Consider the following 23,643-nt stretch of genomic DNA (forward strand, 5'->3'; position numbering starts at 1 on the left):
TGTGCGTTCTGTATTTCTTTCGCATGGAACGCCAGAAGTTGACCGGCCAAAAGCACAAAACGCCCGGGAACTGTTTTGGGCATAGGATTAGGACCAGGTGTGCGGCCGGTCAGAACTTCCACACGGTGGAGTTTTGGCTCTGTCCGTGGGATCGGAGCGCTTTTCGGATATGTTGGAAGCTCAGATCCAGGCTATCCGGGGCTGTATAGACTGTGGGGGTTCCTAGGTGGGAAATATGTGTTCCTTTGGTGTTTCATATTTGTTGCTGTCTTTGCTGAGTCACGATGACCATGCATTTTGTGGGTGTGTTTATGAGCGTGTTTTGAGGAGTTTCTACTGTACCAGATTCTCTATAAATGTGAGCCATTTGGCTGGGAATAGACAGTTCTCCTTCACTAAGCCTCGGCTCATGTTTGGGGGAAACTGCGGTTACCCCTTCGGCAGTAACTATAATCACTACTCAGCAGCTATAATCACTCTGGAGCTATCACAACTAGGAAGGGGCGACCACGGGTGGCAGAAACCCATCTTCAGGAGGGTATACCGCCACAGGATGCTGTGTGAAATGTTTGCTTTTAGTTCTTGAAATAAATGTAGACAGGTCCAGTGTGAGCATTTTTGTCTACACAAGCAGAGATGCACTTTGCCACCACCTTCCCACCCTAGTCAACCCCCATACCTCTCACACTACTCCCCCAGTAATTCCCTGCATGTATCTCCCATGCAGGATGTATAAGGAGTTTGTTTTTTGTTATTAGAATAATGGGAGAATAATGGGCGCCGCTGCTTAGTGACTGTCTTTCCTGTAACTTCTTGTGGCTACTTGTGAAATTGTGCAGGTGGTTAGCAGCCGCTGCTCACTAACAGTAGCCACCGGCATTTAAGCATGTAATGGCTGCTTATAGATAGCATTGTAGTCAAACCCTTAGAGATTCCCAGTTTTCTATGGATATTGGGTTCCCTCTCCTGCTTGGGGTACACTAAGGCAGCCGCCTATGTTGCCTTTCAGTAACTCTTGCCCTGACTGTAGGGGTGTATGAGTGAACCCCCTCAGCAAAACATTTCTACCTCTGTCTTTTTTTTTTTTTTTTCATTTTATGCCAAGTGGAAGCAGCGGTAGCTGTTGGCATTACAATATGTGGCGGCATTTGGGGTTAATTGGGATTTTGTTTTCAGACACAGCAGTGACAAGATCTTTACGTGCATGTCTCTCAATCCCTGCAGCTCTCTCCAACCTCCTCCTTCCCTACCAGAACCTGCACTCACATATTCCTGCAGACATTATATACTCCCTTTCAAGGATGATGAATTGTATTTGAAGAGGATTTCATAGCTCTGTTTAAGTTTACCTAATCTATTATTAAAGTTTCATTTACATGTTGAATTAAGTAAGTGCTGTAACTGAATCTAAATTAAGAACAGTGTATCCAGACAGACAGTCACACACACACAGTCAGTCTCACAGACAGGCGGACATACAGTCACCACAGAGACAGTCAGACAGACAGTCACACACTGGGACAGTCACACACTGAGCCAGTGACACACACACACTCATTATTATACACAGGCAAACATACAATCATAACAGAAACAGACACACACACAATCAGTTTCACAGACAGGCAGACATTCAGTCATCACAGAAACACTCACACACCAACAGACAGTCACACACTGAGACAGTCACACACAGTCAGTATTACAGCCACCCAGATATACAGTCATCACAAAAACAACCACACAGTCACATACACAATCATTTTCACAGACAGGCAGACATTCAGTAATCACAGAACATTTACACACACAGTCACATAGTCAGTCACACACTAAGACAGTTAGACAGTCACACAGTTAGTAAACCACTGAGACAGGCAGACATACAGTCACACACTGATACAGTAACACAGGCTGTCACACATCGAGACAGTAACACAGATAGCCAGACAGACTGTGAGACAGACAGTCACACACTGAGACAGGCAGATATACAGTCACACATTGAGACCGTGAAAACAGACATTTATACACACACTGAGGCAGTCACACAGACAATCACACACTGAGAAATTCACACAGACAGGCAGTCACACAGACAGTCAAACAGACATTCAGAAACACATTTACACAGACAGGTAGTCACACACTGAGACAATCACAGTCAGACAGTCAGACAGTCAGACAGTCACACATGCAGAGACAAACAGACAGACACACACACACACACACACACACACACATACTGAGACAGTCACAAAGTGAGACATACATTGAGTCAGGCAGACATTCAGTTATTCCCAGAGACAGTCACACACAGAAACAGTCATACAGCCATTTACATATGCCGGCAGTTACACAGTCAGCCCCATACACACAGAGACAGTCACAAACAGTCCCATAGACAAAGGCAGACACACACACACACACACACACACACACACACAGTCACACACACACACACACACACACACACACACACACACACACACACACACGATGATGGGATTTGGACTTTCTCCATGTGATGTTATCCTGGCTCAGTGCTGGCTGTGTCCCGGCCAGGATGGGGTTAATTCCCAGTCTGTCTCTGCTCCAATGACAGAGCTCGGCTGTCTCCGGGAGAGGAGCACGTGACTCAGCATCTCTGTCTGTCCGGAGCAAACCTGCGGCAGCAGCAGCCGGGATCGCACTAATCGGGGCTCCCTGCATCCATCCGGGGCTCCTTCAAATCCCAGAATCACACTGTCCGGGGCTCCCTCCATCCACCCGGGGCTCCCTGCATCCCAGAATAACACTGTCCGGGGCTCCCTCCATCCACCCGGGGATCACGCTATCCGGGGCTCCCTGCATCCCAGGGCTCTCTTTATCCAGGGCTCCCCCCATCCCAGGGCTCTGTATACCCAGGGTTCCCTCCATCCCAGGGTTCTCTATATCCAGGGCTCTCTCCACCCCAGGACTCCCTCCAATCCCAGAGCTCCCTCTGTCCCAGTGCTCTCTCTATCCTGGGCTTCCTCCATCCCAGGGCTCTCTCTATCCAGGGCTCTCTCTAATCCCAGAGCTCCCTCTATCCAGAACTTCCTACATCCCAGGGCTCTCTCCATCACAGGGTTCCCTCAATTACAGGCTAACACCACCAAGCTTCTTTATTCTTCTACCAAGCTCCAGCATCCACTAAGCTTCTGTACCTCTCCACCAAGCTCATTCACTTCTCCAGCAAGCTCCAATCCCCCCCCCCCATCCCTTACACCTCTCCACCAAGCTCCTGTATCTCTTCACTAAGCTCTTTCATTCTTCTACCAAGCTCCACCACCCTCCAAGATCTTACACCTCTCCACTAAACTCCTTCACTCCTCCAGCAAACTCCACCACCCCCCAATCCCTTACACCTCTCCACCAAGCTCCTTTACCTCTCCACCAAGCTCCTTCATTCTTCTACCAAGCTCCTACATCTCTATACTAAGCTCCAGCATCCACCAAGCTCCTTCATTCTTCTACCAAGCTCCTACATCTCTTTACCAAGCTCCAGCATCCACCAAGCTCCTTCCAGCATCCACCAAGCTCCTTCATTCTTCTACCAAGCTCCTACATCTCTTTACCAAGCTCCAGCATCCACCAAGCTCCTTCATTCTTCTACCAAGCTCCTACATCTCTTTACCAAGCTCTAGCATCCACCAAGCTCCTTTAAACATGGGACTGGCTGGTACAGGTGACCTGCTATTTGTGACTCTCCAGGACTGGCATTAGACCCCCCTCGCCCTGGGCTCTGGTGAGTGTGACCCCTGCATTGTGTTATGTGAATGACTCTGTAACTCCTGGGGTGCAGAGTGTGAGTAGTACCTGGACATCCTATAGAGCATTCTCCTGCCTCCTAATGGATCCATATATCAGCACCGCACGGGTTAATCGATACAATGCTTTCCTTTCTTTATTGACACCAAGTCATCTATAGTAAAAAAAAAATAATCCTTTTTATTGTGCTGATTCTTACCCAGCTTCAGTTCTCTTAATGGGTTATTCACTAAAACGGCCAGCTGTCAGGAATCTAAAGTTTGAATTCCAAGTTTTAGACTAAAATAACTAAAGTGAAAAAAAAAAAAATCTCTAATTTATTTATGTTTCTGTCGTTATGTATTTTGGCATTAAATTCTGAAACTCACTTTGAATTCTTTACAATTCACACTTAGCCAAAGTCCCTGAGAGGTTAATTACCCTAACCTGTAGTGAACTGAAGAACCATTCTGGTTTGTGATTCGGCCTAGTATCACCATGTTACCCTGGGTGTAAATGTCTTGGTGTTATTCGACAGACCACGGAAACAAGAGCCTATCACATCTTAGGCCAAAACAGGCGAATGGCAAAAATTCTCAATGTTTTCAACTTGGCAATTTTTACAGTTTTAGTCTAATTATTATCATTTGCTTGTCAGCACTCACAAATTACCGGTTTAGTGTTTTCCAATCCTCACTCTGGACTTGTGCAGAATATTTTGCTAATATCCATTGCAGCGTTAATATTATCACAAGATATTTGCAATGTGCGCAAGACACTAAGATGCTATGGATGTTTGTAGTTTTTTCTTAGGCTTTTTTACTGCTAGGTAGCTGAGAGGCTTGAGAAATGCAATACTACGTAGAATTCTGCAGTGCAGATTTAGACATCTCTGTACTAAGATCTGTGAGGGCCCCGGGACCTACATCTCAGGTACCGACTGCGGCAATTTTATTTTCCACCTATGCCAGTAAATTGGAGAGGAAATAGTTTATTTGAAATGTATTCATTAAACACTGAATAATCGTGAATTGAAAATCAAACTGCAAACTCTAGGCAAAACGGGGAGATTTGGAAAAATATCCGATACTTCTTGTCACAGCTTGGATATCTTTGTCTGAATGTTACAATTCCATTATGAATTCACTACATTTCAGTGTTTAATTAATAAAACATTTAGCTTCTGTCTTTACAGAGAAAGTAAGCTCTTTACAAAAGAAATATCTGCTTGCGGCATTGTGTGCCCTGAAGAGCTTACATTCTACGCTGGACTTCCCTCTAAATATTTAGAGACTTTATTACTGCATTTTAATACTGTACGTGTAGAATCTGATAGAGAAACTGTAATGATTCTACATACCTGAAACCAGTCTGACCTCAATACATCTTCTCTTCAGATTAGAATTAATATGTGACATGATTACCTTTTATACATTTATGTAGTCACATCTCATACCATTCTGCGTGATATTTATTAATACAGCCAGGCTGCTGGGATCGGCCATTTTGCTTTTTTGTAAATGTCAAAAGAGGAAACATTTTCATTGCGTTTTTCAGAAACAGGTATGCCAACAATAGGTGAAAGCCTATACACTCAACGTGATCAAAAAAGGGTTTATTTGCTGTAAATTGTGGAGATTAGATAATTTTTCCAAATTGGCTTTTATTGCCTGAGAGTGACAAATTCCTTACAGTTTCTCTGCAAATCTGTGTTTAGTAAATAAACCACAAAGAATCTAATCACGCGTCTAAAAGGACAAATCAAAAAGGCAAGTTGATCAGATACGCTCCACATTGTGTCAAAAGGAATTTCTAACAAATTAAAAAAGTACTAAAACTTCAGTGTCCACTTTTAACTATCAGAGGTTTCTTAGTAGTGCTATATGACCTTATAGTGTGAGCTTACTTGTTAATGTCCAGGCTGCTACCTGCCCCCATGTGTTTCCAGTTTAGAGTTAATGAATGTGGAGTTTTCTAAGAATAACCTCTTTTGTCTCATAAGACATTTTGCAAATGTTGCGTTTTTGTATTTGAGCTGAAAGCAGTCAGGTGAATGGTTAGCGTCGGGCTCACCTAAGAGGTTTACCTGGATCTTGGCAGATGAGCTTACAACATAGCCATACATTGTCCCATTGAGGACAGTTTGGGACAGTGCACACTAACCTTGCTAACTGATTGCGCTGTTTATTGCCCTTGAAGTCAGAGACTACTATCTGTATCTTTTTATAACACAGATAATTTTCTTATTTTCAATATGCAATGTCATTGGTCAAGGGCACTATAAACCAGATGGCAGTACGGAGTCCATTTCGTACTGTGAACGCAATTTGCGCTGTGAGATAACTGCAGATTAATATAAGATTGGATACCCCCTTTCAACAAGAATAGATTAATCATGAAATTGAAGGTTTTATCAAGTCTTTGAACAGTCAGCTGTAGTCAGCTATACCCCGTAAAACGGACATTTGTTTCAGACTTGAGATTCGTGTTTGTGCCGGAGGGTTTAGCAGTTTTATTGAAATTAAAAACACCAATTCCCGAGGCTCTGAAATACAGCGAGCAAAACTATGCAAGATCTCTATGGATTTATGCAGTCAGGAGACAGAAGGGATTAGCGGCCGTGGCTTGTGAGCTGTAATAATGCAGATTTTACACCATGCAGAGAAAGAGTTAGCAGGCAAAACCAGAACAATTCTAGGTCAAAACAACTTATCTTTCTTTTGCCAAGAGAAATGTTCAATGGAATTGAGCTCACGTTACAAGGATTTTTAAGGAGCAGTCACACAATGTGTCAAAGAATTGTCCTGATAAATACACAGTATCTGTCGGTATCCAGATTTTCAAACTATGAGATTCACGAAGACTGTTTCCATCTGTCAGTATTTTCGCATATCATTGGCACTGGGGAGACCTTAATCTCTTCCGAATTATTCCCTGGCAGAACAGATCAGAAAATCAGAAAAATTTGGGTTAGAGAGATATTGGGGGTCTGGACCACAGAGAATTTGTGGATCGTGAAGAAGAGTTGGGTTAGGATCACAGAGTTTTGGTTGGGCTAGGTTGATGTAGAAACAGTGGTTATATGCCGCAAAGTAGACGTGGCTCTGAGCCATGGAAAGTGGCGGGTCTGGTCTGAGAGAAGTGGTCATTTCTTAAACTAGGAGAAGAGGTGGCACAGAGGCATAGAAAGGTGCTTGTTGTAACCTAATGTATTTATACCAAAAATATATGCTTTAGTTTATAGATAATGTGGCTCAGTCACCTTTCAGTATTCCATAAAGTTATAACCTGGGACTTTGTCTAATGGGCAAGTTTGAGGTTGACAAAATTCAAAGCTCCACTGTCAACTTTAGTTCAATCCCATTATCCATTGTTTCCCGGGAGCCTACATAGACCTTGTGTGTTGTATTTTCGCGCATGTGCAAGAGTACAGCACTGATGTGGCTCCTGGCAGGTGAAGCACCAGGAACTAAAGACGGTCCTTAAAGAAGGAGATGGTAAGGGCCGCGAGGAACACCTCCAAGAAGGTAAAACCTACCTTTTCCTGCACCCAACTTCTACTGGTCCATAGTGGAATCTGTCACTTTCTGGATCTTTGCAAGAAAGTGACAGATCCACTCTATGTGGAAAAAGACGGTGTTAGTAAATAATGAACAGGAAAGACTAGTTTTAGTGTTTCACAAATGGGGATTTCTAGTTTTAAGGTTAATACAGCAGGAAGCTTAGTTTTGGGGTTAAACAATGCTAGTTTTTGGCATATAATGTTCTGGGAGAGCTGGAATTAGTCCCTTTTGAATTAAAATGCTGACATTAACATAAATGGAATTTGGAATGCTTGAGTAAGTGTATAATGTATTGTGTGGGCTGGAGTTACTGTATAATGAATTGGAAAGCCTAATATTAGCATAATATGATGTGGGAAGGCAGTCTGTGGCCTATAATGAGGTGGGTCTGCTTGCTGAATTTAGCGTTTACGAATGTGCGATCATGTTTGAGTCACAGCTTTTAGTGTGGAGCAGCATGTGGCCAATAAATACACAGCCTTGTCTACAACTGATTCTATTAATTTCAGCTATGAGCACACTTAATAACAGCCAGTGACCTAATTAGCGAACGCTCAGATAGCCAGGCCTCCATGCCTGTCATGCAGGGAGAATATTTCAGACATAATCTAGTGGAAGTCTCTGTGACTAAAGAATCATTTTCGCCCGTGTGGGAAGAGGGCAGAACCTGGCTTTTAGCTTTTCATGCATGTTTACTTACTACGGAGAATCATGCAGAACCAACAAGAAATTAATATATGTTTTTTTTTATCCAAACAAAAGATTATCCAGCTCATCTGCAAACTTTTATATACTGTACGACGCCTCGCGTGGCCTGTCCTGACCACACTGGGCGCTGCCATAAGACGTGTTATTTTTAATATTCAAAAGATTTAATGTTTAAACTCAACAAGCGGTGATTAATGCAGTCTTTTCAGCCCCATTTAAGATCCCACAATTAATGCAATGAAGCTCTCGAGGCGGACGGGATGGCCTGAAGCTTTGTGACTAATTCAGAGATGAATTATAATTTTGTCCGTGCCATCGTCAAATGTTGGTCCAGACTCCAGCCTTGTGGTGTATCTCGTGCCTGCTCTGCGCGCTCAGATTCTCTGCTGTAAAGCCATGTTTCTCAGCTGTATCATCCAATGTTCAAACCCAGGGGAATGATTTGTTCCAGCAATGCCAGCAAGGCTAAACTTAGATCAAATCTGCTGTTTCTGCACAATGTCTCTTCGGAGGGCATCATGCTCAGGACGTATCTGTCAAAAAAATGTCCTGGACTGCTTGTTTTTTATCTCTGCCAAATTTTACACACGGTGCATAATTACCACCTGGGCCTGTTTAGGGAAAATCCCTTGCGCTTGTGTAAGATTTAAAGGGGAACTGTCATTTATCTGGAGAATATACAGTCGAACAAAACACTTAAAGCCACCTATAGCTTGCATTAACACTTTTTGCATGTGATGCTCATTTTTTTTAATGTTTATTAAATGTTTAGCATTAGGTACAGCCATGGCACACGTTGAAACACTATATCTGTTTCTCCTGCTCTCTCTTATGCTCGTTTTAAGATGGAGGTGATCATATCCAGGACAGAACTAAATACAATGGTGTGGATTTCTAAATTAAACTTTATTTTTCAGACCTCACAAACACATTTTGTTCAATTTATGGTTTAAGTAACCATTATTTCAGAAATCTCATGATGTAATGAGCCCCTGTAAATGTGGTGCACTCTGCCACGAGCTCTTGGAGGAGCCTGCTGGCTAGCCTCCTGCCTAAGGACTGGAGGAGCCTGCTGGCTAGCCTCCTGCCTAAGGACTGTGGGCCATGTAAAAGACATGCTAAAAGGCTTTGTTTGTGGTTCGGGAACCGAACAAACCCATGAACAAAGGACCACCCAGATGTTTGTTAAGCCCTATTGACACATTTTAACGATTCACACCTCAATGTTCTTAGTATTCGGCCGCCGTTTGTAGGCACGAACATGTGGTGGCGGCCATCTTGTTCACACGAACACAAGCAGCTGTGTTTGGCCGTCGAGTGCATGAAACTAAAATCGGACACTTGACCTCACAAACACAGCTGCACTTCCATCATCGTCTGCGTTCGGTTCTTTACATCATGGAAGGGACACTGTTCAGTGGAATCGTTCGTATGGATTAGGGGAACAAGCTCCACACTATAACTATGGACTATGTTCGGTAGTTTGTTCGTTTTTATACTCCCAAAATTGACCGACTGCTACTACTTTTCTTATGGAACTATTTGGGCAGGGGCCACTTGTGCGGTCAGTCAAAAGTTGACTTCAATGGGAAATCCAAACCACTGAACCGATCTGAATGATTTTTGGATATGTTGGTCACTCAGATCGGGGCTATCCAATGATATGACCTGTGGGGTTTCCATGGATTTTGGGGTACTTTTGGGGTGTTTGAAAATTGTATGTTTTCTGTACCCGGCTAGGGTCTGGAAGTGTCCCGGTGAAGTGCTTATGGTAGCTCGGTGATAACTAGGAATGCGTTTGGCGGAGGTACCCAGGCGGGGTACCAGATGGTCCGCCACAAAGAGGAATGTGCAGAATTTAATTTTAGGATTATACGTTTATATTAAAAATACTACAGTGTGTATGGGTCACAGCCTATCAATTTATAACACTCTATCGATTCGCTTGTAAATCACGCTAAACAAGGCAAGAAATCGCTTTATTCACTGCCTCATACTGAATACATCACCTACCCCAAAAAAGGAACTTCAAATATCCTATTCTTATATAAATATACTTCAAATATCATCTATAACGTGTAAAATAGTCTTGTTGTGCTGTTTGTTAGCAAATTAGGGGAAGCAATTCATTGCTCGCACACGGCTTCCTGCTCCAGGAGGTTATGTGTGCAACATTAAATTTCTTCCCCCAGCTTGTTCTGAATTTCTGTGTGTGGACTCAGGTAAGTGACAGTGTAACCCCTTCTGTAACACAGGTGAGGGTGCTTGACATAGGGGGAAGCTATAGTGCCAGGTAAACAAGTTTTTTTTTCCTGGCACTATAGTTTCCCTTTAATGCAGTGATTCTGGTGTCCATAGCCTGTCCCTAAAGGCTCAGCGCCGTAAGTGTCGCCTTTTGAGAGGAATGGCAGTGTTTACATTGCTGCCTAGGAACATCTCCAGTCACTCAGACAGGTACCAGAGGTGCTTCCTTTGTCAGTGCATCACTGTATGTAGCACCTACGTTCAGAGTCTTCATGCTCTGTCTGGAGGTGCTGAATGTTCACCATAGATATACATTAATTTTGTGCATCTCTATGAGGAGATGCTGATTTCCTATGAGAAAGCATTAGATTGGCTGAGATAATCAAGATTGATGATATCAGCTATGGAGGCGGGGCCAGGTGAGAGCCAGTAGAAACACCTTTCCCAGGCAATTGGAGGAGGGATGACCACCTAAATAGTTAGTTAAACACTATACGGTCAATAAAACGTGTTTGTATTCCTGACACTATAGTGTTTCTTTAAATTCTACACCAACAGGGTTATTCTCTAAAATGAGAATTCATAATGAATTCAAAGTGAAGTTTGAAATTTAAGGCCAGAGTAGCCAAACTAAAAGCATGGCTGACTTAAAGAATTGTTTCCGTTCGGCTATTTTGACCTTACATTTGAAATTCACCTTGAACTCTCACGTTAGTGAATAACCTGTAACTTTAAATATGTCCAGCTTCAAAGACACATTTGGGTTGGTGACACTGTTAGGAGCATGGTGCTTTCCAGTAATGTTGTTGATTCTTAAAGGAGCCATTTCTGGGGACTTTTAAAACCATCCAAAGGCTGCTTCAGCCTTTATTGATAAGCAGACGGATTTGCTATCTTATCATAGGCTACATATGGACTTACCTGACCAAAAAGAGACTTACCTGGACTTTGAGACTCTGCTCGCTGATTCTGCACTTTCATTCCATTTGATACGACTTCTAAATGTCATTAAAGGGATTCTATAGTGTGATGAATACAGATTAGATGTATTCCTAATACTACAGAGCCCTCTGCCCCGTCAGCTAAAGGTTTAAAAATCTGAATTAGTGCTGAGGGGTAATATGGACTTTATGGCTTTAATGACTTATTTGAGGGACTCTTAATTCTTTCATTTAGACTTTATTCCTTCATGTAGAGAGGGCGGTTTCTACACAGTGCCTATAGTCTAGGATCCCTTTCTATATTCAGGGAATCGTTAATTGCCAAAATGATGGTTAATGGTTGACTGACTTGGGGGGAAGATTGTCTTTTCAGATTATGTTGCCGGGAGATGATAAGATTTTTACACTTTTTATACATCCAGCAAGAATCATTCCGAGGACTATAAAATATATTTTAAATGATTAGGTGCCAGAGTTGCACTGTGAATATGTCCAATCATACTATCTGCAAACTACGTGGTTCTATGTGACGGAATCGGCTTAGAAAAAAAACAAAAAACAAAACCCATTATGTATGGTATATTCGCCGTGTTTAGGTAAACTCATGGCACTACGTCACCAAATAGACAAATAGTGTATTTTCAGATTCGCCAAGGATTTTATGCGCAGGAGTGATTTAATGATTGGTGTACTGGAGATGAAGATTTTTACATTTGTTTTAGCAGAAATACTATAATTTCTATAAACGTTTGTATGTTCCACTTTAACATGATTAATAACTTCTCTTTTTTTCTCGGGCTTGAATCCTAACACTCCTGTGAAGTTCACTTTATTTGCTATCGTCTGAATTCATACCGCATTGAGCAGAATGGGTCGCGGCTAGTTTCATATCGATCTTATTTCGTTCCAGATAAATTCAAATGGAATAAAAAAAAAAGTTACAATAATAGTTGAGTGATTTGTTCACCCACCCTAATAACCTTTTTTTTCGGTCTCTGAAATAGTTACAATTCTGCCAGTTATTAAGAAAGTTGATCAGATGTTATTTTATCTATAGTTAATCACATTCCATGCTGTGCCCAAAGACTGTGCCAGGCTCACACCATTACCCATCTGTGTGAGGCAGGAGTCCTCCTAAATCTAGTGTCAGTCAGTGTGACTGTGATTTTGTTTATTTATTTAAATAATGCAGTTATTGGTGACAATGGTTATGACTACAATAGAGCAATACTAGTTGTAATATGTATTTTTCATACTCTGTCGTTAGGTTTTTTTTTTATTGTATAATTTCTAATGCATTCTTTCAGTTCCAGCATGCAAAAGACAAAATAAAAATTCAATGAATCAATAACAGATATAAAGTATAAGACATAATGTTAGTTAAATATAAAGAATTGAGATACCGCCTACTTTATAATTAAAGATTCTTTTTAAACGTTTGTTTTTTTAGCTGTAGGACGTCTGCCAATACATCCTATATACACAGAGAAGCAAACTATGAAATGATTGGTGTGATATGGGAAAGGGATATACCCAGTCTTGGAAAATAGTTTTTTTGTTACCGCTGTGATAATAGTGAGCAATTTCCTGTATTTGATATAGTAAAATAGCTGGTTCTGGATTGAAGGTGAGTGTAGCGGACGTGGTGTTATCACATTGATGAACAGTTGTTACCTCTTCACCTACTGTTCCCGTATGTCATACGTGTTTTGTTAGAACTAAATGTTTGTCTTGTTTCCTTTTGTACTGCACTGCGGAATATGTTGGCGTTGTATAAATAATTGGGAATGTGTATGTGTCAAGAATAGGGATATGTGTAATCCATAGGGTTGTGAACGTCAGTGTAGACGGGTTGTGTTAAGTATTGTAGAATAGATATTTGGCAGGCAGTAAAGTGTGGATGTTTATTTAAGGATAATGACATCCAATGCACTGGTCCAGGCTATGCCCCTCCAAAAAGCTCGACTTTGAGGGAGCCTGCAAGAATGAAAAAAGGAAAGGTGAATAGTTTTTCTATTACTTATTATGGTACAGAGGATGAGAGATTTTGTCAACATGCACTGATCAAGAACAGATCGCATGGAAGACCTCGCCATGGACAGAAAGTATATAGGGGCCAAGTTATTGTACCATGGTGGCAGATAGTAAATCATGAGTGGCTATATGAGGTCAGATATCTTGAATATTAGCATTGTGTAACTAAGGCAAGGTCATGTGTTCTAGGCGGGCCACTCAATGCCTGAAAAAGATGGTGCAGGACATTATTGTTCATCGGGAGGTTTGGGTTAGCGATTATGGGGGTGCTGTAGGAAGGTGTGTTAAGGGGCCATTCATTAGAAGATTTTAGGAGAATTGGAAGGAGTTGCAGGATAAACAAATGATGGGAATAACAAATTGATTAAAAGAATTCCCATGTATTTCAGTGGGGCCAAAAAAATAGCAGTTAGTGGGTGGATTGAGACGCAGGGGATAATGCTGATTCCCACTGATTCCCCAAGTGCCAAACAAATTGTAATATTAATATTTAAAGGGCTGGCTCTGTTCCTTTCATTCTCAGAATTTGCATAAGACTCATTAGTATGGGTAATTACTTCGGACACACAGATGCCAAAAGCGAAAGGCAGAATCTCCGTGTTCACCTTAACAGTAAGAATTAAGCGTTGATCTATTATTAAATTGTATTCAATTGTTATCTAATTCTATCACTTCTTTCTGAAAAAGAACTGCTAGAGCAGACGTTTTGTTTTATTTATTTGTTTTTTAATGAGTTTATTTATTTTTTGGAATAAATACATAAATACATTTATATGGCAATAAACAGCAGAGACAGTTAAGCATGTATTGTTTTAATACGATTGCTTTTAGACATGAACATTACACAACAAAATAAACAAAAAGAAAAAATATATAAAGAAAAAGAAAAACATAAAAAAGAAACAATAAAACAAAGACAAATAATTATTTTTAAAAATGGTTTGAGTCTGAGGAATGGTCGTTGGCTGAGGCATGGTGTCTAGGTTGGTATGTTAATTCTAAAGGGTATTTGTGGAGTCGAATGTATTTATCCGTGTTTTTCCTGTCCTAATGTGTTTTACACCCCACCTCCTATAGTCTGTAAGCTCGTATGAACAGGGTTCTCTTCAACCTATCGTTCCTGTAAGTTTTCCTGTAATTGTCCTATTTATAGCCATGCCCCCCTCTAATATTGTGCTACGGAATCTGTTGGCGCTATATAAATGGCGATAGTAATAATAATCCAGCTATCCCACGTTCTGTAGTTTGTTGGGTTGATATGAAAGACTGAAGCAATCTCTTTTTCCATTTTGCACTGATATTTAATACGTTCTTTAATTTGGGGCCAGGAGTCAACGGTTATCGATTTCCAATTTCTTGCAATTTAAGTTTTAAAGGCCATGAATCAAAAAGTGTTTTTTCCATTTTAGGTAGGTGAGGTAAGTTTAAGTGTAGTAAAAAAGGCCAGTCGTTTTGTTGACATTGAGGGCTAATTTATCCCAAGCAGACCTTATGGGGGGGCAATCCCACCAGATATGTTTCTCCCCAGCATTAGCGAGGCCGCATCTCCAGCAAAAATTTGTATCAGTCGGAGAAATCATAGCCATTTTTGATGGTAATAAGTACCTATCTATTCATTACATGGTGCTAAAGCAGAAATTATTTGTCATTTTAATAAACAATTTTCCAGTTGGCGAAACAATCATTTTTGAATAGTTAGTTAAGCACGCTGCGGGAAAACTAACAGACTGCAAAGAAACATAGAAACATAGAAACATAGAATGTGACGGCAGATAAGAACCATTCGGCCCATCTAGTCTGCCCAGTTTTCTAAATACTTTCATTAGTCCCTGGCCTTATCTTATAGTTAGGATAGTCTTATGCCTATCCCACGCATGCTTAAACTCCTTTACTGTGTTAACCTCTACCACTTCAGCTGGAAGGCTATTCCATGCATCCACTACCCTCTCAGTAAAGTAATACTTCCTGATATTATTTTTAAACCTTTGTCCCTCTAATTTAAGACTATGTCCTCTTGTTGTGGTAGTTTTTCTTCTTTTAAATATAGTCTCCTCCTTTACTGTGTTGATTCCCTTTATGTATTTAAATGTTTCTATCATATCCCCCCTGTCTCGTCTTTCCTCCAAGCTCCAACATGTCTTTAAAAAAAAAAAAAAAGTTAAAATTTATTTTATACATAAATCATATACCTAATGTAAGACTGTCATTAAGAAACTTTGTGTATGTACACTAGAGCAAATTTAAATAGGACAATTGCTTGATATATTAAAATAGTAATCATGATTTTCAAATGAATAGATTATTAAATTAACAAAGCAGATTTAATCTAGATATTCAGATCTCCGCATCTTACTACCCACCCACTCCCCCCAAAAACAAAGCTTTTCTTTCTGAATATAAAATAGATGTGTTGTATGCATCTCTCCTACGCCCAGCAAGTAACATTTCTTTGTGAATTTATAATCACAAAACCTGTTCTCTCTCCATGGTTCTGAATTGGAATGTGTACTGCTCGTGAGCTCAGGTAGATGGCGCCAGTAATCAGTAGCATTCCCCAGTCAAACAGCTGGTAGTGTATTAACTCAGCCCAAATATTACTGTCTGGGTTGAATTCTAATCAGATCATATGGAAAAGATGGAATGATAAAGTGTTAATGTAACAGGAGGAAAGCATAGGATAGGTCTCCGCATATAAGCGAAATATAAAAGATGCATTTTTGTTTTTGGATTATTTTGGAGTGATAAAATTTAAATCCAGCGATTTTTAAAGGTCATTCAGACATCTTAATGCAGGGGTGATCAGAAGGTAGAGCACCGTGATGCGACTCAAACTATTGGGGAACAGTGATTTGTGTAAGCTGTAGGAATGCGGTCTCGTTTAAGGGAAGAATCTCCTAAATATTGGTTAGAGAACGTTTTTATGAATTTAAATAGATTTTATATATAGCTAGCCTGCGTCATATACTGCTGTCTTTAAAGAAAGATCGTGGGGTTTATATCAGGTCTTAAGAGTTAAATAAGAAAATTGGGGGGAGGTGCAACGTGGCGAGGAGGGGGAGATCAAGGGCGCTTTGTGACATAGAGAGAATACAGGGGTGGGGGAGGCAGATTGGAGGGGAGTGTATCAATAATGTCAGTAAATTATAGAAATATTCAGTTTCTTCTCTGTATGTCACCACGTTCGCCATCACTGCGCGCATCTTAAATCAACCCTGACTCGCCGTTAGTCTGTTAATCTGGGAGTCCAGGGATAGAATATTTCTTTGTTCAGTTGTGGAGTTTATTTAGGGACACCCCACCCCAGCCTCCTCCTTGTACTGGGAAATAATAGAAATCGAGAGGCCCTAAGAACTGACAATTTATTAGGATAACCAGATTAACGTGACAAAGAGATGGGAAGATTAGTGGCAGCTGAGGGTTAAACACAAGAATTAATCATCACCGAAGGAGAGGAATATGAAGAAAATAGAAACTGATTAACTGATAATAAATAAAAGGAGTGAATGGGAAAAGCTTCCAAAAGGGAGACATTGATAGGAGCGAGCTGTATAGGGGAAGACTGTATAGCAGCAAGCCTTCATAGAACAAGAGCTGTAAAGAGGGGCTGTATAGCAGGGAATATTTATAGTGCACGAGCTGTAAAGAGGGGTCTGTATTGGTCAAATCTGTAAAGTGGGGGAGTTTATAAGTGACACGCTGTATAGTGGGGGAGTTTATAAGTGACAAGCTGTATAGTGGGGGAGTTTATAAGTGACAAGCTGTATAGTGGGGGAGTTTATAAGTGACACGCTGTATAGTGGGGGTGTTTATAAGTGACACGCTGTAAAGTGGGGGAGTTTATAAGTGACACGCTGTATAGTGGGGGAGTTTATAAGTGACACGCTGTATAGTGGGGGAGTTTATAAGTGACAAGCTGTATAGTGGGGGAGTTTATAAGTGACAAGCTGTATAGTGGGGGAGTTTATAAGTGACACGCTGTATAGTGGGGGAGTTTATAAGTGACACGCTGTAAAGTGGGGGGGTTTATAAGTGACACGCTGTATAGTGGGGGAGTTTATAAGTGACACGCTGTATAGTGGGGGAGTTTATAAGTGACACGCTGTATAGTGGGGGAGTTTATAAGTGACAAGCTGTATAGTGGGGGAGTTTATAAGTGGCACGCTGTATAGTGAGGGAGTTTATAAGTGACACGCTGTATAGTGGGGGAGTTTATAAGTGACACGCTGTATAGTGGGGGAGTTTATAAGTGACAAGCTGTATAGTGGGGGAGTTTATAAGTGACAAGCTGGATGGTGGGGGAGCTTTATAAGCTTTATAGGTGACCAGCTGGGTAGTGGGGCTGTATAAGTGATAAGCTGGGTAGTGGGGGCTGTGTAAGTGACAAGCTAGGTGGTGGGGGGCCGTATAAGTGACAAGCTGTATAGTGGGGGGGGGGGGGGCTGTATAAGTGACAAGCTGTATAGTGGGGGAGCATTATAAGTGACAAGCTAGGTGGTGGGGGGCTGTATAAGTGACAAGCTGTATAGTGGGGGCTGTATAAGTGACAAGCTGTATAGTGGGGGCTGTATAAGTGACAAGTTGGGTAGTGGGGGGCTGTATTAGTGATAAGCTGATAAGCTGATTAGTGATTAGTGATAAGACCGTATGACCGGTCTTACATGTTCCCAGCTTGCACCGCTGCAATCTGTAATGAACGCGGCTGCGAGGCTTATTTTCCTGTCCGGTCGCACCTCCCACGCCTCCACGCTCTGTCAGTCCCTGCATTGGCTTCCAGTTAGATATAGGGCCCAATTCAAAATTCTGGCACTTGCTTACAAATCCCTACATAATGCTGCTCCAACATACCTATCCTCCCTCATACACAAGTATGTTCCGTTGAGACCCCTGCGCTCATCCCAAGACCTACGCCTATCCTCTGCCCGGATCCCCACCTCTGACGCTCGCCTTCAAGACTTCTCTAGGGCTGCACCTATTCTGTGGAACTCACTTCCCTCCTCAATCAGACTTTCACCCAGCCTCCACTCCTTCAAAAAATCTTTGAAAACTCACTTCTTCGTTAAAGCGTATCAATTAAACTGTCAGCAGGCTTCTCATCCCCCACCCCTTGACTCCTTCCCTGCAACTGTCAAAAATGACCTACCAAGCACTCAATAAACCCTTCTCTAACAAACTTAATTCCCCTACTTTAACCCGTTTGTGTCACTATACCCCACTCCCTCTAGCATGTAAACTCACTGAGCAGAGCCCTCAATCCCTCTGTTACTGTGTCACTATACCCCACTCCCTCTAGCATGTAAGCTCATTGAGCAGGGCCCTCAACCCCCTCTGTTCCTGTGTCGTCCAGTGGTCTGATCTCAATTATGTGTCTGTTAGTCCACCCAATTTGTTGGCGCTATATAAATAATAAAATAATAATAATAATAATAATAAGCTGTATAGTTGGGGAGCTGTATAAATGACAAGCTAGGTGATGGGGGGGCCGTATAAGTGACAAGCTGTATAGTGGGGGGCTGTTAAGTGATACGCTGGGTAGTGGGGGGCTGTATTAGTGACAAGCTGCATAGTTGGGAGCAGTGTAAGTGACATGCTAGGTGGTGGGGGGCCGTATAAGTGATAAGCTGGGTAGTGGGGCTGTATAAGTGATAAGCTGGGTAGTGGGACTGTATAAGTGATAAGCTGGCTGGTGGGGAGCTGTATAAGTGACAGGCTGTGTATTGGGGGGCTGTATAAGTGACAAGCTGTGTAGTGGGGGACTGTATAAGTGACAAGCTGTATAGTGGGGGGCTGTATAAGTGACAAGTTGGGTAGTGGGGGGCTGTATAAGTGACAAGCTGTATAGTTGGGGAGCTGTATAAGTGACAAGCTGTATTGTGGGGGGCTGTATAAGTGACAAGCTAGGTGGTGGGGGGCCGTATAAGTGACAAGCTGTATAGTGGGGGGCTGTATAAGTGACAAGCTGTATAGTGGGGGAGCATTATAAGTGACAAGCTGTATAGTGGGGGCTGTATAAGTGACAAGTTGGGTAGTGGGGGGCTGTATTAGTGACAAGCTGTATAGTTGGGGAGCTGTATAAGTGACAAGCTAGGTGGGGGGGGCCGTATAAGTGACAAGTTGGGTAGTGGGGGGCTGTATTAGTGACAAGCTGTATAGTTGGGGAGCTGTATAAGTGACAAGCTGTATTGTGGGGGGCTGTATAAGTGACAAGCTAGGTAGTGGGGGGCTGTATAAGTGACAAGTTGGGTAGTGGGGGGCTGTATAAGTGACAAGCTGTATAGTTGGGGAGCTGTATAAGTGACAAGCTGTATTGTGGGGGGCTGTATAAGTGACAAGCTAGGTGGTGGGGGGCCGTATAAGTGACAAGCTGTATAGTGGGGGGCTGTATAAGTGACAAGCTGTATAGTGGGGGAGCATTATAAGTGACAAGCTGTATAGTGGGGGCTGTATAAGTGACAAGTTGGGTAGTGGGGGGCTGTATTAGTGACAAGCTGTATAGTTGGGGAGCTGTATAAGTGACAAGCTAGGTGGTGGGGGGCCGTATAAGTGACAAGTTGGGTAGTGGGGGGCTGTATTAGTGACAAGCTGTATAGTTGGGGAGCTGTATAAGTGACAAGCTAGGTGGTGGGGGGCTGTATAAGTGACAAGTTGGGTAGTGGGGAGCTGTATAAGTGACAAGCTGTATTGTGGGGGGCTGTATAAGTGACAAGCTAGGTAGTGGGGGGCTGTATAAGTGACAAGTTGGGTAGTGGGGAGCTGTATAAGTGACAAGCTGTATTGTGGGGGGCTGTATAAGTGACAAGCTAGGTGGTGGGGGGCCGTATAAGTGACAAGCTGTATAGTGGGGGAGCTGTATAAGTGACAAGCTGTATAGTGGGGGAGCATTATAAGTGACAAGCTGTATAGTGGGGGCTGTATAAGTGACAAGTTGGGTAGTGGGGGCTGTATTAGTGACAAGCTGTATAGTTGGGGAGCTGTATAAGTGACAAGCTAGGTGGTGGGGGGCCGTATAAGTGACAAGTTGGGTAGTGGGGGGCTGTATTAGTGACAAGCTGTATAGTTGGGGAGCTGTATAAATGACAAGCTGCATAGTTGGGGAGCTGTATAAATGACAAGCTAGGTGATGGGGGGCCGTATAAGTGACAAGCTGTATAGTGGGGGGCTGTATAAGTGACAAGCTGTATAGTGGGGGAGCTTTATAAGTGACAAGCTGTATAGTGGGGTCTGTATAAGTGACAAGTTGGGTAGTGGGGGGCTGTATTAGTGACAAGCTGTATAGTTGGGGAGCTGTATAAGTGACAAGCTAGGTGGTGGGGGGCCGTATAAGTGACAAGCTGTATAGTGGGGGTCTGTATAAGTGACACGCTGTATAGTGGGGGAGCTTTATAAGTGACAAGCTGTATAGTGGGGGGCTGTATAAGTGATAAGCTGGGTAGTGGGGGGCTGTATAAGTGACAAGCTGTATTGTGGGGGCTGTATAAGTGACACGCTGTATAGTGGGGGCTGTATACGTGACAAGCTGGGTAGTTGGGAGCTGTATAAGTGACAAGCTGTATAGTGGGGGAGCTTTATAAGTGACAAGCTGGGTAGTTGGGGGCTGTATAAGTGACAAGCTTGGTGGTGGGGGGAGAGCAGAGACCACTAAGGGAGGGAGGTGAGAAGAGACCACTAGGGGAGGGCGGGGAGGAGAGACCACTAATGGAAGGGGGGGGGGGGGGAGGAGAGCAGAGACCACGAAGGAGGAGACGAGAGACCACTAATGGAAAGTTGGGGAGAAAAGGAGAGACCACTAAGGGAGGGGAGGAGAATAGAGATCACTATGGGACAAGGGAGGAGAAGAGAGACCACTAAGGGGGAGATGAGAGCTCTAAGGGACGGAAGGGAGAGCTCTATAGGACAGGGGGCAGGGCAGGGAGCTCTTTCACACCACACAGAAACACACACACAATGCATCCCTACACACACAGAAAAACAACATGCTTCCCTTACACACAGAGAAACACACAATGCATGCATTACACACACACACACAATGCAACCCTTACACATAAAGACAATGCATCCTTTGCACACATACACAGAAACACACAATGCATCCCTTACACACAACCAGAAACAGACAATACATCCCTTATACACACACACACACACATTTTCCTTGCACCGGCCCTGTATATAAATGGCAATAATATATATATAGGGCTTTATAGGGGGCGGTATGGGATCTATGTAAATGTAGAGAAGGAAGTAATGATTGGTTTCCATCTGATAGAAATAACAGTGACTGTTACGATGTGGCTGAGATGGAATTCGTCACACAGTGGGACGTGGGATGGAGAATTTTATTATGAATCATTTTATAAAATAATAGAAAGGTTTCTAGGTCTGGTCGTTCTGAGATCGGCTGCGTAGGCAGCTATAATTAACTGAGAGATAAGCGACATTGCGGTTTACCTCCTCGGGGGCACATACCATTTATTTTGTGACCCCAGTTATTAATGTTATGAGAGGTTTGGGGGACTCACCCCTTCAATAAAATTACTAAAGATTGACATAAATTTACTCCTCCAATCAGAAAAGATCAACAAATGTCTTTATTTTTCCTCTCAGGAAATGACAGACTTGGTCTTTGTGGTTTGTCAGAGAGTGCGAAGCTGTCCTGGGGACTCGGTTAGTGTGCCAGGGGAAAGTCAATGGCCCTTGTTTGGGAAACAAAGGGGGTATTCAGACCCCATCTCCCTCTGCTGCGAGGAATCGTGGGATTCGGAATTACTGGAGGTCTTTTATTAGAAGAAATGTTCCGTTTGATGAGCATTCTCTATCGTCACCTCCCTGACCCAAATATTTAACCCTTTAACGGGAAGGAACTGTCAGGATCGGGACAGGGATCCAACACGCAAAGTACAAACAGGTACAGGATACGTATACCGGTCCTTAGAATGGCCGGGCTAACGTACAGAGAGTATAGAGAATGGTCAGAGACAAGCCGAGGTCGAGGGAACGAGAAGACAGGTAAGCGAGGGACAAGCCGGGTCAAGGATAACGGAGGTAAACAGAGTAAGGAAACAAGCCGAGTCGAAACCAAAAGGATAACTGAGAAACACCAGAGCACTGTGTGACTAGACAGGCTAGAACCACGACAGGGCAATGAGCAACAGGGCGAAGTATGTTTAAATACCCAGGCTAGAGAGGATAGACACGCCTCCGACGAAACCTGATTAGTCTGTCTCGGACTGAGTGACAGGTCGTTCCGGATTGGCGTGATGACGTCGGCCTCCGGGCACCATGCTACAAAAGGAAGAGACTCCCTCGCGGCCGGCGTTTGTGTGACCGGGTCGACCGCGAGGAACAGAGGAAACATGGCGTCCGGACGGATGAACGTCTAAGTCTCTACCTCTCTCGGAGGTAGAGACTTCAGGTACCCTGACAGTACCCCCCCCCTCAGATACGCCCACCGGGCGGAAAGAACCGGGACGAGATGGAAAGCGAGAGTGATACGCCCTGCGGAGACGAGGAGCATGAACATCCTCCTGAGGTACCCAACTCCTCTCCTCAGGACCGTATCCCTTCCAATCGACCAGATATTGTACTTTCCCCCGGGAGATACGAGAATCAATAATAGAGTTAACCTCATACTCCTCCTGACCCTCCACCTGAACAGGACAAGGAGGGGCTGTTGTGGAGGAGAACCTGTTACAAATAAGAGGTTTCAGCAACGACACATGAAACGAGTTAGGGATGCGTAAGGTATCAGGAAGAGCTAGACGATACGCAACTGGATTGATACGAGACAACACCCTGTAAGGTCCAATATAACGGGGAGCGAACTTCATGGAGGGCACCTTTAAACGGATGTTCCTCGTGCTCAACCATACCCTATCACCCGGAACAAAGAGCGGAGCCGCCCTTCTACGTTTATCAGCATGTTTCTTAACCAGCATAGAATTGTGCGTAAGGATTTGCCGAGTTTGATCCCACAACTTCCTCAAATTAGCAACATGAACATCAACCGACGGCACCCCCTGGGAAGGAGAAGCCGAAGGAAGAATAGACGGGTGAAAGCCATAATTCATGAAGAAGGGGCTTGAATGAGTAGAATCGCAAACGAGATTGTTGTGTGCAAACTCTGCCCAAGGAATCAAACCGACCCAATCATCCTGGTGTTCGGAAACAAAACATCGCAAATATTGTTCAATTTTCTGGTTGGTACGTTCAGCAGCTCCATTAGACTGAGGGTGATAGGCAGAAGAAAAGTTCAATTTGATACCAAGTTGCGAACAGAAGGACCTCCAAAAACGGGAAATAAATTGGGAACCTCTGTCAGACACAATTTGAGAGGGTATCCCATGTAGGCGAAAAATCTCCCTAGCGAATATCTCGGCCAATTC

At 43.0% G+C, this 23,643-nt stretch overlaps 1 protein-coding gene across 2 annotated transcripts in view; it reads left to right on the plus strand.

Moving 5' to 3' along the window:
• The first annotated feature begins 2,662 nt into the window (after nucleotides 1–2,662).
• RAP1GAP (RAP1 GTPase activating protein) overlaps nucleotides 2,663–23,643 on the plus strand; it is a 150,617-nt gene continuing 129,636 nt past the window's right edge. Inside the window, exon 1 of one of the 2 annotated variants that reach the window (XM_063436659.1) lies at nucleotides 2,663–3,769. The gene's annotated coding sequence lies outside the window, so the exon portion shown is untranslated. The remainder of the gene's footprint in view (nucleotides 3,770–23,643) is intronic. The other variant, XM_063436660.1, reaches the window with a different exon arrangement.

The sequence above is a fragment of the Pelobates fuscus genome, chromosome 11, assembly GCF_036172605.1.
Source record: "Pelobates fuscus isolate aPelFus1 chromosome 11, aPelFus1.pri, whole genome shotgun sequence".
In the NCBI taxonomy this organism is placed as follows: domain Eukaryota; kingdom Metazoa; phylum Chordata; class Amphibia; order Anura; family Pelobatidae; genus Pelobates; species Pelobates fuscus.